The sequence below is a fragment of the Alligator sinensis genome, unplaced genomic scaffold, assembly GCF_000455745.1.
Source record: "Alligator sinensis unplaced genomic scaffold, ASM45574v1 scaffold787_1, whole genome shotgun sequence".
Taxonomy (NCBI): domain Eukaryota; kingdom Metazoa; phylum Chordata; order Crocodylia; family Alligatoridae; genus Alligator; species Alligator sinensis.
Genome location: NW_005841911.1, coordinates 291,937 through 315,458, shown reverse-complemented (window position 1 = coordinate 315,458; position 23,522 = coordinate 291,937). Strand labels below are relative to the sequence as shown.

At 40.6% G+C, this 23,522-nt stretch overlaps 1 long non-coding RNA gene across 1 annotated transcript; it reads right to left on the bottom strand.

Annotated features, from left to right (window-relative positions):
- Window positions 1-7,425: 7,425 nt before the first annotated feature.
- LOC102386572 lies at window positions 7,426-23,285 on the bottom strand. Its single transcript, XR_323242.1, has 3 exons — window positions 23,219-23,285; window positions 7,826-7,925; window positions 7,426-7,505 (listed from the first exon to the last, which is right to left on the bottom strand). It is a non-coding gene; the product is annotated as an uncharacterized LOC102386572 (long non-coding RNA).
- Window positions 23,286-23,522: the final 237 nt, after the last annotated feature.

Here is a 23,522-nt window from a genome sequence, read left to right as displayed (position 1 = left end):
CTGCTGAAAAGCAAATACTTGAAGTGCACAGTATTTTCATGAAAAGATAGTTTGGGCTAAACTAAGGGCAGGAGGAGATTAAGGGCAACATATGTAACATTTGCTCAGGCATCATTCTGGAATTCTTCCCAGTTATATAGTGAATTAAGTGGATAAGTATACTTTATTTCTAAAACTGAGGAAAAAAAATCGGATTTTAGAAGTACAACAATATATTGTTCATATTTTTTCTCATTCCTTCATGATATTCCCTCATGCCATATTTTTTGTGATAAATTATGTATTATAAAATGTTCTCTGGAGAAACCTGGACTGGCTTGGCCCTACATTATCAGAGTGAAGTGAAAAGTAGAATGTTAAAATATTTTATAATGTAGTTGCCAAAAGTGCATTTCCTTAAAGAACTTCAGAGGCTATCAGAATGCAAATAGTGGTCTCAATTATAATAGCAACCTTAGGATAAGTGATGCTTATTACTACTGCTATGCAAATAATAAATTTGAGTAATTTATACAAATAGGAAAAAACATGGAATTTGTCCTTATAAATGATTGAATTTAGTCTCTGAATAATTTCTGCCAAATGTTTGTCTGCAAGCTGTACGTGAATTGTTTTTTGCAAGTAAACAATATTCAGTGTTTGAGGTGTTTTCATTGGACACTTGTAAACTCGTGTTATTTAGTTTATGGGTCACATAATCTTTTATTCTCATTTAAATTATGGTAGAGATATTTGCATTATTTCTGAAGTTTATTTTCATTATATAAGCTAATAGCAATCTCACATGTTTCTGTATACAATGCTAGCAAAATAATACTAAGAAAATATAAACTATAAGTAAATTAATTTATCTTGTTTATGAATATTCAAAACCCATAAATTTATTTGTGTGGTTGGAACCCTGCTTGGTATTTTTAAACTTTTATGAGCAGCACAAAACTTTTCTTTTACAAAAATAAAGTAAATTAAATATAATTAAGTATGTAAAGGACATATTAGTAGCTAAGAACTATGATAAAATGTAATGATCAGACAGTTTTTTATTACATAACTTACAAGGTACTTCTCACAGTACTGACACTTTAAAAGTTTTACGTGATAATTAATGGAATACTGGATTTTACACAAGGTTCATAAAAGTCAAACTTGATTCCAGACACGTACTGACAATGAAAAATGAAGGCATGTGCCAAAAAAGAGTTCCGACTAATTCAATCTTGAAGTATATAAGTAAGAGTTTTACATTATTCTCCAAGGATGAAATTGTCATAGATTATGTTAAGAGAAAGAATCAAATCATCTAGTTCAAGTCTCTTACTAATAACGGGCATTGTTACACCTTATACTGAGTCACACAAATGTTTAGTGGCATTAGTGCTAGCTCAAGTCTAAGGCAGTCACTTCAGGCCAGCAGGGGCCTCGAGGACTGATAAGCAAGAATCCTCCCCTCCCCCATTCTGGGCTTCTGCCCTGCCACTAGGGGTTCCCCCCACCCCTGCCCCCCATCTACTTGTAGCTGAGCAGCTGTCTGTCCTAGTGTTAACCTGCCTGCACAGCACCACTGCCAGGCTGCTGGCCTTCTCAGGGCCGAGCCTGCCCAAAAAGCAACATTGGCTAGGCAAATAAGTTAACACTTCCCTGCCTGTTCCCCCAGGACAGACAGCACAGGCAGCCACAAGTGGGGAATAGGGGGAGGGCAGAGATTTGAATTGCTGGGGAGGGTTATGGGGGTAGGGGGAAGTGGGTCTGATCTGTGCAGGAAGGGGAGGGGGAAGCAGATGGGGTGTTTACATTAAGGTGTAGCCTAGAGTGGTAATAAGGAGTAGACCTTAGTACAACATGAGCTGGGTAGCACAGATCATAGATAATTCTGCCCTCAAGTGGCATAATCTTGAGCTGCCTAATGAATGCTTAAAACTAGTTTCAGGTGTTAATGTATGGGCAATACAGGAGTTAAGAGCTCTAGAAGCCACCCTAAATTACCATGTAACTAGGCCCATAGAGCTAAAGAAAAGAATATGTATGCTCCCTATTTGCAAAATGGGAGTAAAGATTAAAGTAATAAAGAAGCTTGACCAAAGTCACACAATACATTTGTATTTTTCATATGTAATCTTCTAAGCCCCATTCCAGTGTCTGGACCAAAAGACAAGTCTCTCTCTCTCAAGTCAAATTCAGTGGAAAAAAGCTGACAATTGGGTCTCTAATTTTATTCCTACATTTGGCACCGACTCAGGGAGAAAACCATTTAAACTCTAACCATGTATGGACATTCAGTTTGTCCTGGGAGATTCACTGCTATTTCAGGAGAAACCACAAGAACACATATTTAGGATTTTTATCCCAGACTAAAAATGTGTACTCCAGGAGAAAAGTAACCCAGAAATGTTTAACCGAGGTTAACTCACTCTCAAGAAAGTAAATGCCTGTACATATTGTCTTCTGAGAGAAACCACAATATAGTCCTCCATCATCCCAGGGTGCTTTCCTCCCAGCCCTCTTTCCCCACAAGGAGGCAGTGTGCTGCCTGCTGGATTCTACTGCTGTAACCAAGCAGGAAACAGAATGCACCCTCTTCACAATCACATTGGCTGCTCAGCCTCAGTCTGTGTGTCCCTTTTGCACAGTCAGGGCTACACTGTGCACTGCTGCCTTCTGTCTCTGGTCATACTGAGGGAGCCTACAAAGCATGCTGAGATGTGGGCATAGCCTCCCTCCCCGTGGGGCGCCCCCCCCCCCCCCCCCCCCCCCCCCGGATATAGTGTCAGCACTGCAAGCTCTCAGTTCTTCAGGGGCTCAATATCCGTCATTCAGGGCTGAATGTCTGTTCAGGCATCTCTAGGCAAGTTTTCTCTACCAGGAAAAACAAACTCAGGAGAATTCTCCCAAATCACTTCAGTGTGTATTGTAATCCCCATATTGAAGTCATGTATGTAACACCTCTGTAGAAGACCATGTTGCACTATTTACTTTATTCTTTGAATAAGGTCTTATGAGGTACTCTAGTGGAAGGACCCATAGCTGGGAATTTCAAATATACATATGGAGTTAGGGCTACAACTACAATTGAATTTTCAAAGAACTCAGGCACCCAGCTTTGAAAATTCCTATCTATATTCACCAGTTTCATAATGAGTTATATTTTCCATTCAATGAGTAGGGATAGGAAATATAATTGAACTTTGTTGCATTCTGCTAAGAGAATGCAGACTTGCTGAACATTTTACTAAGGTTTAGTTACTATCCATGAATAAAACAAATCAAAGAAAATGTGCTGACATTACTTTTTGGTAGCCTCAAAAACATTTTAAGTCACTTTGTATATTTTTTTTATATACCTGACTCAGCTTCAGCATCTTGGGTTACAATTTGGTTCAGGGTGTTTCACAGTAATTTCAAACTGTGATTTGCACAGATCTGAAAGTTGCAGGAAGCCATGTTCATCTGAAGTGAAGCAGAAGGCAGGGTAGATTTACACCTTATATACTAACTAAATTAGAGATAAATATAGTCCAAGGTTTCATGAGCTGGAGCTCACATCAACAGATGCTGTGAAAGGACACACAAAGTAGTGTATCAAATGGAGAGAGAAATTTGAATACAAAAGGCAGAAAGTGAGGGGAAGAGGAAGGAGGGGAGCAGTGCTGGGAGAGGCAAACAAGCAAGAGGCAATAGAGAAAAAGAGGTGGCAAAAGCTAATCCAGGTAATAGGATAAAAAGCCAGAGTCCCTGTTTAAACCATATTTAACACAATCCAGTTGGAATGATTTCTTGGTTTGCAATTTCCCACTCAAGCCTGTTTTTAAATGTTTTGCTGCCTAAGGACAGTTATCCTGTCCAGGGAAGTTAAAGTATTCTGTCACACTCCTCTGTATCTTTCTGGAAGTGATGTCCGATCACTGCTCGTTCATTCTTACACTTGGGGATCTCCCCATCTGTCCAAATGTAGACAGCAAGCAGGTGGCATCCTTCCTTCCTCATCTTTCTCTAGCCTTCCTCTCCCTCCCTTCCTTCCTTTTGTATTCAAATGAATCTTTCCATTCTATACACTGCTCTGAGCACACTCATTCATACCCTCTGATGAAGTGAGCTCCAGCTCCTGAAAGCTTATGGTACATATGTACCTACATATAATCTACTTAGCTTATAAATTGCAAATGACCCTACTTTATACAAACCTAACAGAAGTAAGGCATAGATGGGTTTACTGTCAACTGCAGTATTTAACTTACAAAACAATCATTAACCTACACATTTTATAAAACCATCTCTATTGTAGAGAGGGACTTTTCCTTAAAATGAAATAAAGACCTCACTATTTCAGTGAGTTCAGTATTATTCAGCAAGTTCCTTTATGCAGCATAAGTGGATATCAAAATAAATTTATTTCAAAGTTCTGGAGCTTAAAGAAAAGCCAGCCATGTGGTAAAACCATAAATATAACTGTGCAAGCATTACAGAGGCGAAGGTAGAAGTTAATAAATTAACTACAGAGCAGAGACTTGATGTCCAAGACTCCTGATAATTGACTATGGAGCCTTTTCACCTCTGGGTCACTATTTCATATCTACCACCCTTCAGCAGAAGTCATTATCACATGGTACAACAATTCTGTGTGGAACAAGTGGGTGGCCTAAGTTCAGGTTTTAGAAAATAGATGTCTAAGTCACCTAAAATAAGTATTAAAACAGACATTTGTGACAATCTCAGGAGAGAGGTCAAGAACTACATTTTTCTCACTTTTACAAGTGATCTATGTAGATCTGGGCTGAGCAGTTATGCATGCATCTGCAACAGTCTATCTTGCTATCTGTTCATAACCAAGCTACGATTCAGCAACACTAGACCTAGATAAGCTACGTACAGACATTCAGTTTCTTCTGGGAGGGTTTTGCTCTCCTAGAAACCATGGGTGTACAGAGGTTCAGAATTTTTCTCCCAGAGAAAAATGACCACTCCAGGAAAAAAAAAAATATTACCCCAGAAACAACTAGGGTTAAATCACTCTCAGGAGAGTTTCTCCTGAGAAAGCAAATATCTGTACATGTTCTTTTCTGAGAGAAGTCACAACACAGTCCTTCAGCAACCAATAATCCTCATATCCCCAGCTCCTCCACACACACACACCCACCCCTGTCCTCCAGGTCCCTGGACAGTCCTCAAGCCCTGGCCCTCCAACCCCCACAGACATATCTGCATCCAGCTGCAGGGGCTGATCCCACCACCCTCCCTGGCTGCCTGCTGGCCACATGCATATGTGCCCTGCCTCAAATCACCCTCCTTCCCCTCCCCCCAGCCCCAAGCAGCTCCTTACTAAGGCAAGCCAGGAAGTGCTGGGAAAATCTTCAATGCTGAGCTAAACAAAATCTAAGATATTTGATCTTTTTTTGTTTGTTTGTTTTTTAAATGCCCAGATGGAGATTGGAGGATCCAAAAAGAGGTTATGTCTGGGAAAACCCAGACATATGGTAACCCTAATAAAGGAACCTGCAGAGCACATACGCAAGGAACTCCTGGCTGCACAACATCAGCACTGCAAGCTATCTGCTCTTCAGGGACTCAGCATTTGAATGTCTGTTCAGGCATCTCTGGGTAAGGTTTTCTACCAAGAGAACAAACCAGGAGAATCTCTCAGATCATACGTGAAGGTAGTCTACATACCACAATCGTGCATTTAAATCTAAATTTTACATTTAATTTTAAAATAAGTCTCTCACATACGATTTAAAGAGAAAAAAAAAAGCTTGAATACATGAATTGAGAATAATCACTGAAGCAATTTTTGCAAATAGGAAGTGGCATGCAATAATACCACCCAAACACAGGATGAAGATATGGTAGAGGGTGTTGCTCCCATCACTGGTTGTCTAATGGGTCAATGTTATCTGTGCTGCTACTGTTCTAAAACAAAAAGGAGACTAAGCTTTTCTGCCATTTCTAGAAGAGGAGAGTAGCTTATGAATACAGAAACATGTGTACGTGTCTGGGGGCAAAGGGGGCACACATGCAGGGAATATGCAAAGTAAATGTAGTATAGCATTCAAACTGTGTGGCTCCCCATATCATGAATTTGCAACTGCATGCATATAAAGTGCTATGCCAGATTTATTGTTGACAGCAGATGCATAGTTTGCAGCTCCTAGAATACAAGCAGTTAAAATCCTCGTATAAAATTTGGATATTTGCAGAAGTACGGAAGTAGCACAGGAAAGGAAAGAGGTACACAGGTCATCATGGTCTTCAGAGAAGAAATAACAAGTAGGAACAAAATTAAGCTACAGAGAGGATAAATACATAGGCAGATCTTTGGGAAGACCCTCAGTTTTTAGGTATCAAAGAGAAATGTGTTTTGTTTTGCTTTTTTAATTAACAAATATTAATTTGTTCATTGGAGGAGAAGCTTCACTGACGTATGCATTGGTCCTTTTCTCCATTTATAGAGAAAGATAAGGTCCATGCAACAAAAAAACCTACAGTCAGGACAAGGAAAACAATATATAAAATTGCCACATGAATCTTGGTGTTTCTTTAAATTAAAAAAAAACAAAAAACACATCAAACAAAGCCAGAATTTAAATTTACAACATGATTTATCACAACAAGTCATAGTTTGTTTTAATAGAAACATATACAGTCTTATCAGTATATCTTTGTTTTCGTAACTGTACGTGCGTATCTTTATAGTTCTGTTTTTTGTTTGTGAATAGAACTGAGGTTATAATTTCCAACTCTCAAGATAGACAAGTACTTCAGGAAGAAAGACACTTGAGAAAAACCTTTATCTAGTTCATTTATTCATGATATTAAAGGATAGCTTAATCATGATCTACAAATACTTGATAATATAATATCTAAAGAAACAGGTATAATGAGATTTAGTGGTTGGATGCTGAAGCTAGAAGAATTCAACCTAAGAATAAAAAATATATATATTTAACCTTGTAATTAAGTTGTTCCACTGGCTATCCAACAACGTTATAGACACTCCATCATATCCAATAAAAGTAAACATCTTTGACAGACAAGCTAGGACTCAAGCAGGAGCAATGGGTTTAATGCAGGAATTAAGTGAGGGTATGTGGACTGTGCTAAACAAATTATATTGGCTCCTTATGGCCCTAAATCTATGAACATTATGGTTATAATAACAGCAAGCATGTGAAAACATACAAAAAACAATGTGTACGAGGGGCTGAGATAAAACAGCCATAAAACAATAGACAGAAATTAAAAATAAAAACTTCATAACAGAATCTTTGCTCCATAAAAATCACACACAGTCAAGTGCCATCCTCATCAACAGGGTCAGCAACATAATGGATAAATACTCTCCACTTGGCTCTATAAATAGTTTGCCTTGCCACTATTTATAGGTAATCTGGTCTAGTCCTGTGTCTTTGTACCATCTTTTTCCTTGGTCCATCCACATTTTTTCCTGGCACACAACCTTCTGTTATATCTTTTTCTAGGTGGTTTTCTTCTGTTCCTTGAAACCAGGTACATACCTGTAAAAGTGTGATGTCTAAGTGATTGGAAACCAGTCTATACCCATAACAGAATGGAAGTTTGGTGCACAGACTGATTTAAAACTGGTGGAGCCAATTCCAAGATTTGTTCACAAAGGACAAACGTTTCCTGTTCACTACTGATCTGAAAAACACTGCTTACAAAAAAAATGCATAACTTAGATCAATTCTGCCTTCGGCTCTTTGAATATCTGTACGTAGGCTGAATGTGCCTATTCTAAGAGCCACTGTAAGAGTAAATCCAAGACCTGAGCAAATACATAAGTTACTAATGTATATATTTTCTGGCTGATGGTTACCTCAGGAACCAGTAGCAGTCCTTCTTTGAATCTCCTTGAGAGTGTGACAGGGTAAGTTCAGTGAATTCAATAGAAACCAGGTTTCTAAATCTAAAAAGCCCTAAAAAAAAAAAAAAAAACCAGAAAAAAAAGAAGAAGATTTAGAGGTATGTGCATGTTGTTTATAAAACCTTCTAGACATTTGTTCCAGGCTTCCTCAAAATGCATCTTAATACTTGGTACCAAGATAAAAAATGCTTGATAAATACAGAGAAATGTAGCTGTGTTAACTCACTTCCTGATCCTTTTTTTTTTCTCCTCTAATGCAAGTGTATCCTTTGGCACACTATTGTAAAGGAACAATTGTGGTATGACATCTCATCCTATTTGAAATTACCTTTCAATGTGTTCAAGGCTTATCGACTCTCCATCCCTTCTGAAATCCCATCTCACTTCCTAATTCCTCTCCCTCTGCTTCTGTTTGTTTTTAGCTCTGTAATTGCATTACTTCCAGAAAGCACTTTGGAATACAGTTGGTAGGTAATACTATACAAAGCAAATTGTACCAAAACAGAAAGGAAGGAATATAATAGCTTTGTGTATCACTGAAATGAAACTTTTATAGGATGAGTACTTTTATCTGGAGTACTCTGTAATAGCAAGTAGCTTTTTTTTTCCCAGACTCTGTATCCCCAGCCTATTACTGAGTGGATCTATTCCCTAATAAAGAAACAACTCAGTATTTTTGAAGGTTTAAATTGGCTTTGTTAAGGTAAGCTACACCTTAAGTGCTTAAGTGTATTCTGAATGTCTTGCCTTATTTCCATTCCGTGTCTGAATACATCCTATACTCCCAGAAGGCAATGTCTGCTTTAAAAAAGAAATCACAAAAACGCAATTTTTAAAGAAATTCTGCCTCAATGGCAGCGCCTTCACCCACTCATATGGAATAATGGGATTTCTAAAGGTACCAAGTTGAAAGCTATTTAGATTACATGCAGCAAAGTAAAGCTACATTGTTAAAGTAAAAAATGGAGCTCTTCCACAGCAACAGCAAAGACTTCATTATTTTACTTAAATAGAAATAACAAAGGATTGCAAAGCAAATGAAAAAAAATCAAGTGATAGCAACGATCAGCTTGGATAATGCAATAAAACATATATAGGGATATTTCATGCTAATTTAGAATCTATCAATACCTACAACAAAGTCATACAGATGTATCTTTGATAAAAAATGTGCTGTACGTATTTATATACTAATGGTTTATACTATACATACAAACACTTCTATCTGGGATAGAACCGTTTCTGACCATACTGCAGGTCTGTGAAACTGAAAAGTGTATTTATGTAATGTCATCAGAAAGGACTATACCAGTATGGATATGTCTCCTTTCTGTGTCTAATCTAGGAAATATATGAATGAGTTTAGGAAGTTTTGCCTTTTCAGGTTCCTCAGATTGAATTTACCCCTCAGGAAAAATGCTTAGGTCAACATTTAAAAAATCTAGTTTCAACAAACTCCAGCACTCAGATTGTTTAAAAATCTGACTCTAATTATAGTTGTGGTTGTTTAGCAACTGTGACAAACAGACAATTTGTTTATGAAGCAGATACCTACATACCTGTAGGCACTTCCATTGGGCTTTAGCATGCTTAAAAAAACTAGGTGAAGGTGATTCAGAAAAATCAACAAGGTAAAGCATCTAAGGATCCCTATACTGTCAATGAGCAATGTTAGATGATCCCAGGCAATGTGGGTACAGACAGAAATTACATTTCTGTGATCAGCCCCTTGAAAGCACTCTACAGTTGTACCCTATCAGAAGAGCCCAGCTGCAGAGTGCTCCAGTCATGCAAAAAATTAACCCTTGTTGTACGAGGATTCAAATGAAGATTTATTTCATTTTTATTTTTTAAGGAAAATTTTTCATGTCCCAAGTCAAATCAGCCAATCAATTCCAATTCTGTGAGTCATTCAAGAACTGTCTGCCATCCCCACCTGGGGTATCAGATGCTTCCAAATCCTTTGGTGGGCAACCTACATGCAGGACCAAGCCCAGAGGCTTGGGGTTTGGATGCCCCCATGTTTCACTTGCCCACAGATGTATTGCTGGAGGAGCAAGCTAGGGAGGAGTCTTCCATTTCCATAAAGTTGGCATGTAGCCAAGATCCTCACACTGGAAGCTGGCCAGTGGAAAGCTAACTATGAGGTTCTTGTAGGGAGTCCTGTCCACAAGTAGACAAGGGCACAACGTTCCACTACACAGTGCCATTTTAATTGTATACCTTGGTCAGGGTACCTCCACTGCCACCATCATGGTTATGGTATTACCCATGCCAGGTAAATATGAAGATGCTCCAAAGCAGAGTGCCTTCATTCACTTCTGTCTGCTCCAGTGCTGGGCTGTTGCAGCACAGCCCAGCTCCCAGTGCTGTCTCAGGATGGGAGAAGGAGAAGGCAGGGGAGCGAGGTACATTCTGGGGTTTCCCCAGCAGCACTGGAGTGAAGTGGGGGACAGGTGGATTGGAGCCCCCCCCACCTTAGGGGGGGCCTCTAATGCACCCCCACCTCCACCACAGCTTAGAAAACCCCAGAATGAACCTTACTCCCCTCCTGCCTTCTCCCCCTCCCATCCCAAGTCAGCACAAGAGTTGTGGGGGTGTGGAGGGGGCAGAGCTAAGGGCAGAGGCTGCAAAGTTGCAGCTTCTCTCCCTGGATCAGCTCCCAATTAGAGCTGAAACTCCCACCTTCCTGATCCAACATCTAACATCTATTGGGTGAAGAGGATCAGTCTAACTGATGACACTTTCTGTAAAAATGCCACAAGTTAGACCCAAGACTTACACTTCTGTCTGCACCTTGAGACCAATGAGGTCCTGACAAGGAGTTGTCCAGAATTAACCAATAGGAAATACAAGGCATTGGCTAGGACTGAATGTCTGCCTCTGTTTAGATCTTATGAATTTATTCAGAGCTACACACCTGGTGCTTCCATCCAACCAGGACTCAAAGTGCCCAGAAGACAGATGCCAACTTGATTAGGATGCCCAAACCCACTGTCCAGTTACCATGGCCAAGTGTGTGATGCTTGAACCTCTGCCAGCATCCACGCAGCATGTTCTGTGGGTTGCCTAGCAGATCATGCTTTGCAGGTACTTACGCTTTCCAGAGTTAAGTACCTATTGTGTTTCCACGTGGGCCAAAAATATAGTGTAACAAATCAAAATGAATTTTCTGAGAATGATTAGGAGATAAAGTGCTGTTACAGGCTACCTTTAAAATATTTTAAATATGGGGAATGTTATACTGTTATAAAGCTAGAACAGTTTCAAAGCAGTCACAGGTTTAAGGCTTAATATCATCTCAGATCTGCATAACTGGGACTTGCTATTAGACGACTAGGCAACCAGGGGTATGAACAGGGGCCAGGACTCTATTCCTCCTCTGGGGTAGAAGACTCATCAACTCATGTAGCTTGGAGGCAGAGAAACCATCATGGGGGCTGTGGTTTCCTTCCCTCCCTTGACAGCCAGCAGGAGGCAGCCAGAGTTACAGGGGTAAGGATAAAATTCTTAAAATAAATAACCTGTTTGAAGTAAGTGGATAGGGGGAAGAAGTGAAGTGGGAGGAGTGAAAAACAATATTCTAATATTATAAAGCTGTAGTCTGTCTGTCTGCACATAACACTTTATTTACACTCTGTCTCGGTAGCCAATCAGAGTGCTCCTGCAGCATTCCAAACATCAGGGAGCAGAGTGACTCCATGATGGTGCAAACAGAAGGGCTGGGGGGGGTTAGGGGGGGGCAGCACAGCTGGCCTGGCCCCCCCTGCTCCATGGAGGAAGTGGCAGCAGCAGCATGAAGGGGTGAGGGAATGGGGTCAGGGCTGCCACAATGGAGGGTGGGTGGGGGGGAATCAGCCCCAAACTGCCCGTGGGGGAATGGGGTTGTGCAGAGCTGGACAAGGGGAACAGGGCCACAGGACTGGATGCTGGGCTCTGTTCCCACCAGCCCCCTGGGTGGGGTGGGCAGAGCAGCCCCAGCCCCTGCTCCAAAGCAGCTAGGGTGGGTGAGGGTGGTGGGAGTGGGTCCAGCCCCAAAGTGCTGGGGGTGCAGACATGGGCCTCTGTCCCCACCCCCACACCCCTGGCAGGTGGCAGCGGTGACAAAGTGGATGGAGGGGGCAGGGCCAGTGCCACTGGAGACGGTGGCCATGAAGCTAACAGAATAGGGGGGCTAGGCCAGCAGCACTGGCTCTGCTCCCCTTGCAGGGCATGAAAACAGCAGACAGATGGGAGTGGGGGGAGCAAGGCCAGCACTGCTGGGGACACCCCCTTCCCCCCTGCAGGCGGCAGCAACAGGATGGATGAGGGGGGAGGGCATGACTGGTGATGGGGCAGATGGAGGGGGGGGCAGGAAGGGAATCATTTTTCACAGGCAATTGGCTAGTATAATAATAATACCAATGTTTTGCATGTGTTTCACTTAAATTGGAGATTGGTTCAGGGGGATTGGGTTAATACAGCAGGGCATAACTAACACCTAGCAGGCTTATCACATGCCTATCGTGCCAGGGCAGAGCTGATACCCAGCTGAGAATGGTTTCTGTTGTCTGGCTTATTCGTCTCAGGGATATAGGTAGTAAGATTACTGCTGCTGTTTTCACAGGGATGGTGAGCTGCACTTGGGTGGTCAGACAGTGCTGGGGTTGTGCTGTGGTTGTACCCCTTTGAAGGGGTCATTGGTTTAGGGCTAGCAGTAGAGTTTGGGGCAGTTGAAGGTTTACCCATGGAACAAAGGAATGGGAAGGGCTGGGAATGGTGCATCCTGGGATGCTAGAGGAAGGAAAATAGAGTGTTTTATCTTTCCCAAGTAGACTAACAATACATTGGAATGAACTGGGTAAACAGATCATCGTTTCATAGATCAACAATAACCTTCACCTTAACTGGCATAACTTTAAATAAGGTTTAGAGGGTGCTTAGCACAGCTTCACACCCTTTAATGGGTCAATGCTTGGGTGACTTTATGACCGTTTAACAGTAACTTGTACACCACCCAAGTCTAGGCACCCAGGGAACTTCTCAGGTCAAAGAGGAGGCAGTGAATGAATGTGGGGACGTCTTTACAAGTGCTCAGGGAAGGGGAGGCAGAGCACTTTAATTAGAGAGGTTCTTGGGAGCTGCCCGCAGCATCTCATGTATTCAGCATCCCTGTGCTTCAAAATGGCAGTGGGGGTGCTTTAACAAAAGCTCATTCAATGAGTTTTAGTTAAAGTGCCCTCACTGCCATTTTGAAGCACAGGGATGTTGACGACAGGAGATGCCGAGGATGCTGGAGTGTGCTAGTTAGCATGCTCCAACAGACTCAATTAATAGAGTCTGCTCCAATGCACTGTAATTACAGTGCATTGATGCTCACGTCCCACACATCTACAGACACCCTGGGTGGATAAGTTTTTGCAGATACTGGAGCAGGGCTGCTCCTTGCGACTAGTGGCCTAAACCCCTCCTAAATCCCATTTAACTTGATCAATTTGACTCCAACTCTAATTTAGAAATCCAAATTTGGCATTTTCTATTTAAGTTTCCTTTCACCTCTGCTTTGTTTATGTATCTAGGCGGTTCTGTTCTTCACTTACTTAGGACTGAGGGAAAAGTAGTGCCCAATTACCCAAGTCATTGTTACTAAGGCATAGAGCAGAGAGGATCAGATTACTAGCAAGCAAATATATGAGGACAGATAGCAATGCAGCACCTTTCTGTGAGAGTTGTAAATTAATACCACGAATACAGATTCACAGAAAGAAGTGGGAATGCAGGGTTTGTTGGTTTTCATTTTGCAAACCAAAAGGGGGAATTGGCTCACATGTAACTTGTTTAATCTAACCCATAAGATTAGGTTCAGATAAATAGCTTCAGGTTTAGCCTCTTTCTAGCTGGCCCATCTCTAGGAAGTCGCAATGTATTTCTCCTTTCTAAGATAATGCTACAAGGTCAAGAGCGAATCTTTTTGGAAATCAATTTGTGGCTTTCCAATTATAATGCATTTCTGTACAGGCAGCAAAATGTTGCTATATTAGCTTCGTGGCTCCCTTCTCCAACGCATAAAGAGCTGCTATAAGGAGGTTTTGACCTCCTTAATAAAGGCACTGTAAGAAAGAGAAAGAGAATAAAAGATGAAATTCTTGGCAGTGATGTCTGAGAAAGCTGAATCATTTCATACAAGTCCTAAATTTGGCAGTTACAGGTAGGGAAAAAATATTAGAACTCTTAAGCTAACTGATTTCATGAGCGTTTAAAGAACCAATGTTAAAAAAAAAATAAAGAAAGCCTAGAGAAGGTGATTCACCCATTTGAAAGCATCCTGGATACAATTTCTGATCATATTTCTCAAAAGTGACATAGTTAAGCCTCTATAACTAGAAAAGAACACTACCTATGTGGAAAATACAGAAGTGTATCTCAAAGAAGATGCTAACAATACAATCTTCAGCACAGGGTATGACAAAATATTTTCAAAATGTTCTATAAAGCTTAATGAAGAGACAAGCAGCAAAGACTAACTGCTTGCAATCATTAAAGAAGATTTTCTCCAAGAATAAGCATTTTAAATGCAATGTCTAGTCTTTATTTATTTATTTAATTTTTTGTTGGTTAATTACAGTAGAATTTAGTGAGAGCAAATAGTCTTCTATTCCTGTTTTAAACTGTGGTGTAGGGTTGTGGTACATGTCAAACAGTTCCACAATCCATTTGGTTGGCCGCCTGTCATCACAGCCAACCTAAGCTGATTTCAAAATAACTGTTAATTGTTCTGAATGAAATAAAAATTGCAACTAATACTTTCCAAGACATGTTAGACAAAATGCTTTCCTAGAAGAAAAAACTATTCAGATAATCTCTTCCATGACAGTACAATGCCTAGGGTCACTGAAGACAACGATGCTTCAGACCCTTCACCAGCTTTATTGGAGTCAAATAGATCTGTGTTCTACCTCTTTCTTTGTTTAGGATCCTGCTGCTTTTATGCTTACATATGCCTTGAGAAATTTAGATAAACAGATGCTTATACAATTTCCTATTCATCCTCATGCACACAATTTTCGCTGTCTACAGTCCAACACTCGGGATGCATTCACATGCATTAGACTAATCTAATGTACAGTAAAGCGTCACTGTCCACATGTGTAGGTACAGGTACTAGAAACCAGCTCATTTAAACTAACGTGCCAAAGCGCAAACATAGATGCTGACCGGGACCAAATTGTTCTGGGTCAGCTAGGCAGCAGGGGGCAGGGAGAACTGTTCTGACTTGGTGGGATGCTGGTGGGATGAGGGTGCAACCCAGTCTCCATGTGGCTGGGAGAGCCCTCCTGGCTGTTGGGCAGCTGCCTCCCAGACCTGTGGAAATCGGGACAGTCCCGCTCTTCACATGGCTGGCAGGTGGGACAACTGGGGCCCCAACACAGGGTTTGGGGCCTACCCTCATCTCTCTGCAGCTGGTAGGGAGCTGCCTGCTGAGCTGGGACAGCTCCAGCCTCCCTGCACATATCAGGATTGCCCCCAGAGAGGGACAGTTCAAGGCAGACACCCGGGAAAGCCTGAAGCTCCCCCTGGCTGCTGCAGGGCAGCAGAGCAGGGCAGGAGCAGCCTTGGACCAGGAGCACTTTAATGAGCCTTAATTTTCTGCAGAGAAAATTCAGGTGCATTAATTGTATATGCAGACATGCCCTCAAGCTTCTAAAGAACTGGCTGAGGTGCTCCTTTGCTCACGTCTATACCTTCTTTGCATGGAGAGGAGGACTGCCAACTTCTCATGGCCCATTTTTCAGAGGCTTCTAAGAATCTAGGCCTCATTATTGGTCACAGGAAGATGGAAGTCTTATTCCAATACACTGCTTACAAATCATATATACAACCCTAATAGCAATGTTGATAGATATCTGTGGTGAACAAGTCCATTCATTCACTTAGGAAGTCTCATGTCATGCAACATGCTTTCTAATCAGAAATAAGTTTTATACTCTCTGAAGCCAGGAGTACTTTTGGAAGGATGGGTGAGGTTTTGGAGAGAAAAAAAAGGCATTAAATTCTAAGTTGTACTGTAAAGAGTTAAAAACTTACTCTCCACCCTACCTCATACCCTTTTGTGTTTTTGAATTACCAGGTGCTCTATGTACACTCTCTCCCAGGTCTAGCTGGTACTGAGACCTCTTAGAACTGTCCTAGTTTCCAGTTTCCTCTCCACTTTTTGGAGACTCCAAATCCCAATAAAAGAGAATTTGATCTCTTTCACTTATTTGTACTATCTAGCAAAAACAACAACTAACAAATAACTCTGAGTCTCTTTTCAAGGTATAACTACTGTAAAAATGTCCCTATTTCCCTATATAGGATGCTACAATGTACCAATGCTTGCTATTTTCCAATAGCCATCATAGGTTTGACTTTAGTCAAAATGTCACCATAACTATAAATAGCAGTCTTCCTTCTTCTGGCTATTTTTGTGCTTTGAGTGCATCTGAGTCATATCCATCATCAATTCTGTATTCTACATTTGGTTTCAGACACGTTTTCAATACATCTGAAGGAACGTATTCTGCACTTGTCTTTTTATGCATAAATCCAGAGGTTGTTATATTGTCTGTTAATTTCCAAGGTAAAAAGCTTTAACAATGGAAATTGCACCTCTGCTTCCAGTTTTCTGGTAATGTTTGTATGGCCTCTATTCAAAAAGCAGAATAAGTAAAAAATGCTGTTGCCCGTCCCATCCCCCTGTGCTCCCCACCCCGCCGCTTTTGTAATTATTGTTATTCCAAAAGCAGAGATTTCCACTTCTAACAATATGGAATTTCTGAAACCATTTCTCTTTTCAGGCACTGACATTGTCTAAATAATTGAAATCTGAGTACTGTGCCCATAGTGTATCTTTCATAAAAGTGTCAGTAAATGCTGTTCTTGATCTCTAAAATCCATTAGAAAGGCTCCTAAACATCTGACATGGCATTACATAAGGGAAAAGTGACCTTTATTTTGCACCTCATGTTCTTCATTTTGGGGACAACTTCAGCACATTTCATGAACAAAATAAGCTCATGAAAAAAAAAAATCTATGACCTTCTCTATGATGGACTGAGTTATACCACCAGCTAAAATGGCGAGGCTTATTTTAGGTACTTTTTTCATTCATTCTGCTTATATAATACATATAAATGTATTCTCCTCTTTAATCAACATTTCATTTAAGAATGATGGTATGGTTTAATACTGCTATGTAAGCCAGTAGCAATTCAATAATTCATGTAACATTTTTAGGTATTTTATATAATAATTCATATCACCAGTATCCATAATGCAAAGTGGTTAAATGTTTGTCCATTTTAATCTAAAGAGAATAAATTATCTTTCTGTTGAAAGGAAGCAGTACAACCATGAAACAATAGGAAAAAAATCTGCTTGCTAAGTACTGTGTGTATGTCATTCCTGGCTTGTCAGGGAAGCACATGCTAAGCAATCTGCATGAGGGGGAAGAAGAATAAAACACCCACTATGAGTTTGTTGTTTGTGCAAATATTCCAAATGATTACTCATTCTTGAAGGTCGGTCATTAGCTAACAGATCTGAAACAGATTCTTTACTGACTCTGAATCACAAGCTATTCACTGCTCATGAGCACGGTTTTCACAGCTCATTCAGATTATTACAGTAGAAAAAAAAACCTTTTTAGTGTATTACCATGCTGCAAATTGCTATAATGGAAAAGAAATGTTTGGTACTTTGGAATAGTGTAGTAGTCACATAAGCAAACATTGCAAAGCTGCTAGGAACATTTATATCAGGGGTGCCCAAGTGGCAGCCTGCACCACAGCCCACAAGGGGTTAAATTGCAGCCCCCCCCCAGGCTGTCACACAGCCAGGACTCCCATCATTGCTCCAGTAGCAGTCCCCGTCTGTGGGCTTCCTCTCCCTCCTTCAGCGGTCATCTCCTGCCTTTGCCACGGAGGACAGAGTAGTGCAGCACAGCACAAGGAGCTGAGAGTCCGGGCTGTGCAGGAAGGGATATCATGCCTCCACAAGGCAGCGTGGGAGTGGGGGAGAAGGGAGCGTTCACAATTGCAGCAGGGGCCTGGGAGGAAATAGATATCCCGCATCCCTGATTTACAATAACCATTATTTATCATTAATAGAAGGTTGATTATTGCTAATGTTTATCTGCAGTATGCTTAGGAGCTTAGAAATATTTGCTTATGACCAGTTTTTCTTCCCTTAAACCTTCCAAATGGGAGATTCTATTTAATATTATTCTGATTATGATCTTTAGCACTTAAGAACTTGAGTTTTACACTGTCAGCAGGTTTTAACAATGGCTAAGTAAATCTCTCTGTACTTATGTATTTCTAGGCTTACACCATTTCTCAATAAAGTAAATTAAAAAAATGGCTTTGCTTTTCCCATACTAAGAACAGGCTATGACAACTTATTTTGGTATTTCTATTAATAGCATTTCTAGAATGCAGAAGCTCCCATTCTTGCTACTTTATCCCCCATATTAATCCACCTCCCCTTTCTATGGAATTTTACATTGATTTTGAAGGAATTGCACTTGCATTTAAAATCTATAATTGCTGTAGGCCAGTGTATTTAACTGACCTTTAGCCCAAATTCAAAGCTAACCATTCACTGTGAGCTGAATCTGAGGATTATTCAGTGTGTCCTAACTGTAACCTTGAGACAATGGGAACTGAGAGCATCCTGCAATTATACCCCTCAGTAGGAAGTATGTTCTGCAGTCGACATATGAAATGACCAAACTGCTTTTACATTAAAACTGAAATGAGAGAAATATGTATTTTCTGCACTGCACATCATTTTAATTGGGCTCTATTGTAAAGCATTCTGTGACTTTTTATGAAGGACATCGCACAAATATACTTTCTTTCTAAATGGTGTACATGAACTATTAAATTATTTGGAAAGATACAGTTTAAAAAAACTGTTGAAAATTAGAATAGTCTTATTATTGAATTCTTACAACAATGTTGAAAGGCTGATAAATTGACACAATTAAGCCTAATTTGACTTGCATTACATAATAATTACCACCCAGCACCATTAAAAAAAAGAAACCAAAAGAACAGATACAAGTAACACATTACTTCAGATAGCAAATAAATCAAAGCTCAGAAATGTCCCGTTCCCCATCACCATCCAAATACAATCTTCTTCAAAACTCATACCAAATAAACAATGCTCACAATAGTTTTCTGGAGCGCAATGAGCCTTTGAAGGATTCAAAGTACACCTGCTCAAAATCCTTAAAATGAAATGTGAAACATCAAGATGCATATGAACCTTTCTGTCTATTTAGTACCTTAAATGGATAGGATTTACAGTTTTTATTGCTGCAGTGTTAAGGGACCTCCTATATATTTAAAATACAAATAAACAAACCCAACTCTCTATCTTCCTTGCTTCTTTCCCAGTTATAGAAGAAAAATAACTTTAAAAAAATTGTTTATGTGTATTAACAAGTGTGGGGTGTAATGTTCCTCAAGGAAATAATGAGCATAAACCTCTTGGACAAAGAATCCAAAATGATCACAACCCTTCTGCTGGGCACTAGTTGGCAGCAGCAAAAGGCCAGGTTCAATGCTGGGTTACCAAATATCTTTTTCCTTGGCTCCAACCCAGTTCATCTGGGAAACACTAAATGAATTACTAGGGTCTCCTACATAAACAAAACCCCACTCCTCAGAAGCAGTGTGAACACAAAAGACAGATTTGTTACAGAAAACAGGGAAAAAACCCAAATGCAGTTGAAGACACTATAGGCTGCGCTGCAGCAGGGGAAGCTGCTACGGAGCGTGGGTCCTTCTGCAATGGGCCCCTCGTTGCTCTTGAAGGAATGGTAGAAAGCCAATCTGCTCCCATGGACTGCGAGTATGACGACTGCAGGTCCAAACAGCGTGCACACACCTCAAAACTTCTGGGCTGGATTATATGGCCTGCTAAAACAGAACTGCAGGAAAAATTCCAAAAGAAACCAGGTCGATTAATGGCTGCAGCCAGCCCAACCACACAGCTTGGTTAGAGCAAAGGACCATCAAAAGAAACAAAGGGGAAGAGCAGGCCCACCCTCTAGGCCTGGGCTGCAGGTGGTTTGCGGTCACTGCTCCACTTGGAGCAGAAAGTTGCAAGCCTCAACTATGTGCCAAAACTGGCAGAATGAGAAACTCCCAGATTTCAATCCTATTTAAATTGCCAGGCCTAACTCCTGGCCAGGAAACCCAAGGAGCCAATATTCCCCAGTATTAATTCCTTAAAACCTGAAAAGAGAAAAAAAGGGAAAAGAAAAGGAGGAGAGAGGAGTTCCCAAACCCTGGGGCAATTCTCCCTCACTCTCCTTTACCTGAGCTTCCCTTTTTGCTATCTACAAACTCCTTTTCCCTTGGAGGAAACTTCACCATTTAGCAGCTCCTAGCAGCTACTCTTCCCCCCAAATCAGCCCAGCTTCTCTTATATCCCCTGGCATGACATCACCCTGACCTTGTCCAGGCCCTGAGTGCCAGACTCCAGTTCCTCTCCCAACCCATCAACCTAAAGAATCCTCTGTTTCCCCTGGCCAATGCGGCGAGAGGGTTTCACCTCTTTTCCCAAGGCCCGAACTTGCCCTGTGCTGAGCACATGGCCAAAACGCAGGGGCCATTTTGCCCACATAAAATGCCATACACACAGAACCCCCCTCCCCCCACAATATACAACCCAAGTATGTGTGTGGGTGTTACAATCACGTAAACTAAAACTGCAAACTAAGAAGCAGATGCCATGTCTCATGGAGATCAAACAGATCTTTAAAGGAAACAGTCCTTCGATTTATGGCACTGGCAAGGTAAACCAAGTTTTACTTATCCCTCAGTTGGTGAAACAAATCAACCCCATACCTATGTATATTTTAGGAAGGATTAAATTATAGCATAAAATCAACCACAGTCCTTTAGTATGAGGCCTACTATCCTACTTAGAGCAAAGCCTTCCCTGGCAAGCCCCATTATTTGTTTCCTTGACCTAGTCCCTGTGCTTTGGATTCTGCTGGAGTAATTGCATCAAGTGGGGCGTAAGGACCCCGTGTCTGGTCGGTACATGAATTCTATTTGATGCTGAAGTATCTATGCATTTCTGTCAGGCTGCTAACTCCATTGTTAACATGCAGCTTGGTTACTTTCTCTGCTGTCTTTTGCCTTCACACTGTGATAAAACTTAATAACAGGAAATAGTACTGCATCCTGTGCGGGGCAGGTTACATTATGGTCTTTTTTGTTTTGTGGCGCACTTAAGAAATAAATACAATTGTTCAAGTCTGAAACTCAAAGTTAAGTTGCAGAATAGCATGGTAGGAACCTGATGGCCTGGTGAGGCTGATGCAAGTTCACCTGTTGAAAGGGTGCTTACCATTCTAAAAAGGCCTCTCTATTTAAAAAAAAAAGCAAAGACACAAGGACAGTAGCAGGAAGTGAACTGCACAGAAGGAGCACACACCATGTTCTAAAAGAAAAAAACTATGCATAGGAAGAAGGGAGAGAAAATTCATCCTTAGATGCTCAAAGAATTCTTAAAAATAATAAGTTGGGTATCCAGGTTGTCATCATATTGGTCTAGAAGAAAAGGCAATCAGGGCTTGTGGCAGAGGTGATCTCTTTTATTAGACCAAGACGATTTTTGTAGAAGATTTTTTTTTGCAAAAATCTGGTTGGTCTAATAATAAGATATCACCTCTACCATGAGCCCTGATTGCCTTTTTAAAAATAATGAGGAAACTGAGACAGGAAACTGCATTTATTTTCTGTCTCTTCTCTATGGTTTGTGTGTTTGAGTAAGAGGACAAAATTGATTTTACAACTCATATGAAGTCTTGCTGCAGTTATCTGAGCTTCCTGTAGTGATGAATTTCCCCAAGATCTGGGAAAGCGTATGCTTAAGCTTCTTGGAGGTCTGGGACTCGGCAAACTCCCGGGAGGTCCCATTTCCATGAAGCCATAACAAGCAGAGCAAGCCTCTGTGCAAGAGGAGGGTCACAGACACCAAGGAAAGAGCCATTGAGGGCAATGAAAGCTTAAAAGCACACAGGTTGAAATTCAGCAGCCTAATGACTGCCCAGCTGGAGAAGATTTACCAGGGCTGTGGGATACCTGGCATCTCATTTTTGCCACTGTATTATAGAGCCTTTAGAGATTTGTATTGAGCAATATCCTAATTGTAACTTTATTCTTATTGATTGCTTCTCTTGGGCAGCTAAATATTAACATGAGATTGTTCTTCTTGGCTAGCTTAGTAAGCAAAATCTAATTTAAGTGAACACATCCTCCAGGACTAATCCATGTGAATAATGATCCTAACTTGTTTTCACACAGTAGTTGTGACTTATTTAGGCTTTCACAGTACTTTAGAGTTTCTAAAATAGGCACTATGTAAATTATTCCTGCTTAGTCACAGACTACTGTAGCTAGTAACTCCTGCTAGTATGGTTTTTATTGACTTTTTATTTTGTACTGTTTCACAAATATATACTCCTACACATAAAATGGAGTTCAGACACAGTGGATAATGCATTACAATATCTTCCTACTCAGAAGTCATAAAATTGTTTTCCCTTCATTTGTCCTTTTCTATATAAGAGTGTGTTGCTCTTTTTGCTTTTTTATATCAGGACAAGAGACTGGATGACTCAGGAACTGGAATGGGATCTTGTACTACAGAGATATTTTTGGAGATCAGATTTATAATTCCATATTACATTGCTGAGAAACTTTGTTTCTACTTTTTCTTGTACTGAACATACCCTTTATTGTGTCTTGACATCTGAGACTTGTAAAGTACTGGGGACCAAGAATTCCATTTTTCCCCCTGAAGGTGCAGATTATCTAGGGAAGCTCAAACCTCCATTTCTTTTGCTATGCATATTATTTAGAGTAGATTGAATAGAAACCTTCAATTTTTTTTTCCTCCAGGATTCGTGATATAGCATCCTATTAGAGCTCCCTTAGCCAGACTTCTACAATTGTTACTATTGGGTCCCAATATACAGGAGTGGTACAGTTGTTTCCTTTGCTCCAAGCACAAACTATATACCCTTTATCCTTTCATGGCAATGGGACCTCATCGTCTAGCTGCTAGAACTGCTGATGACTCTCCAGTTACTTAAATATACCCCTTTGGCGTTGTGTACACTGTGACCATATACCTTCAAACCTCATGAGAAATCATTACAGAAACTAAACCAACAGAGGCTTACTACTGGTGTTTATCAGACCCTTTAAGAACATGTAGAAAGAGAGTTAAGGTCAACTATAGTATCATAAGTAGGAGCTAAGTAGAAGATTAAACACAGGCATCCCACAGTAGACCCACCTATTCCCAGGTAGCAATGTCTAGCTGAGTCCAGCCTTCCTTCAGCCAGCTCACCTCAAGATCCTCCCCCAAATCTTTACTCAACTAATCTAGCCTCTCCTTTATAGACTGAAAGTTTCTCCAGGTGAGGCCAATTAAGGTTAGAAAAGCTCATTAACCCTTTTCTTGCCAGAATAGGAAGCACTCAGATTCACAATTCAGTCTCTTATAAAAATGTGAGATTTGAAGCAAGCAGGTATTTCTGAAGCAATCACTTTGGCTTAATTTTGCATACCCAATAAATAAATAAATGCCTTTTCCCATC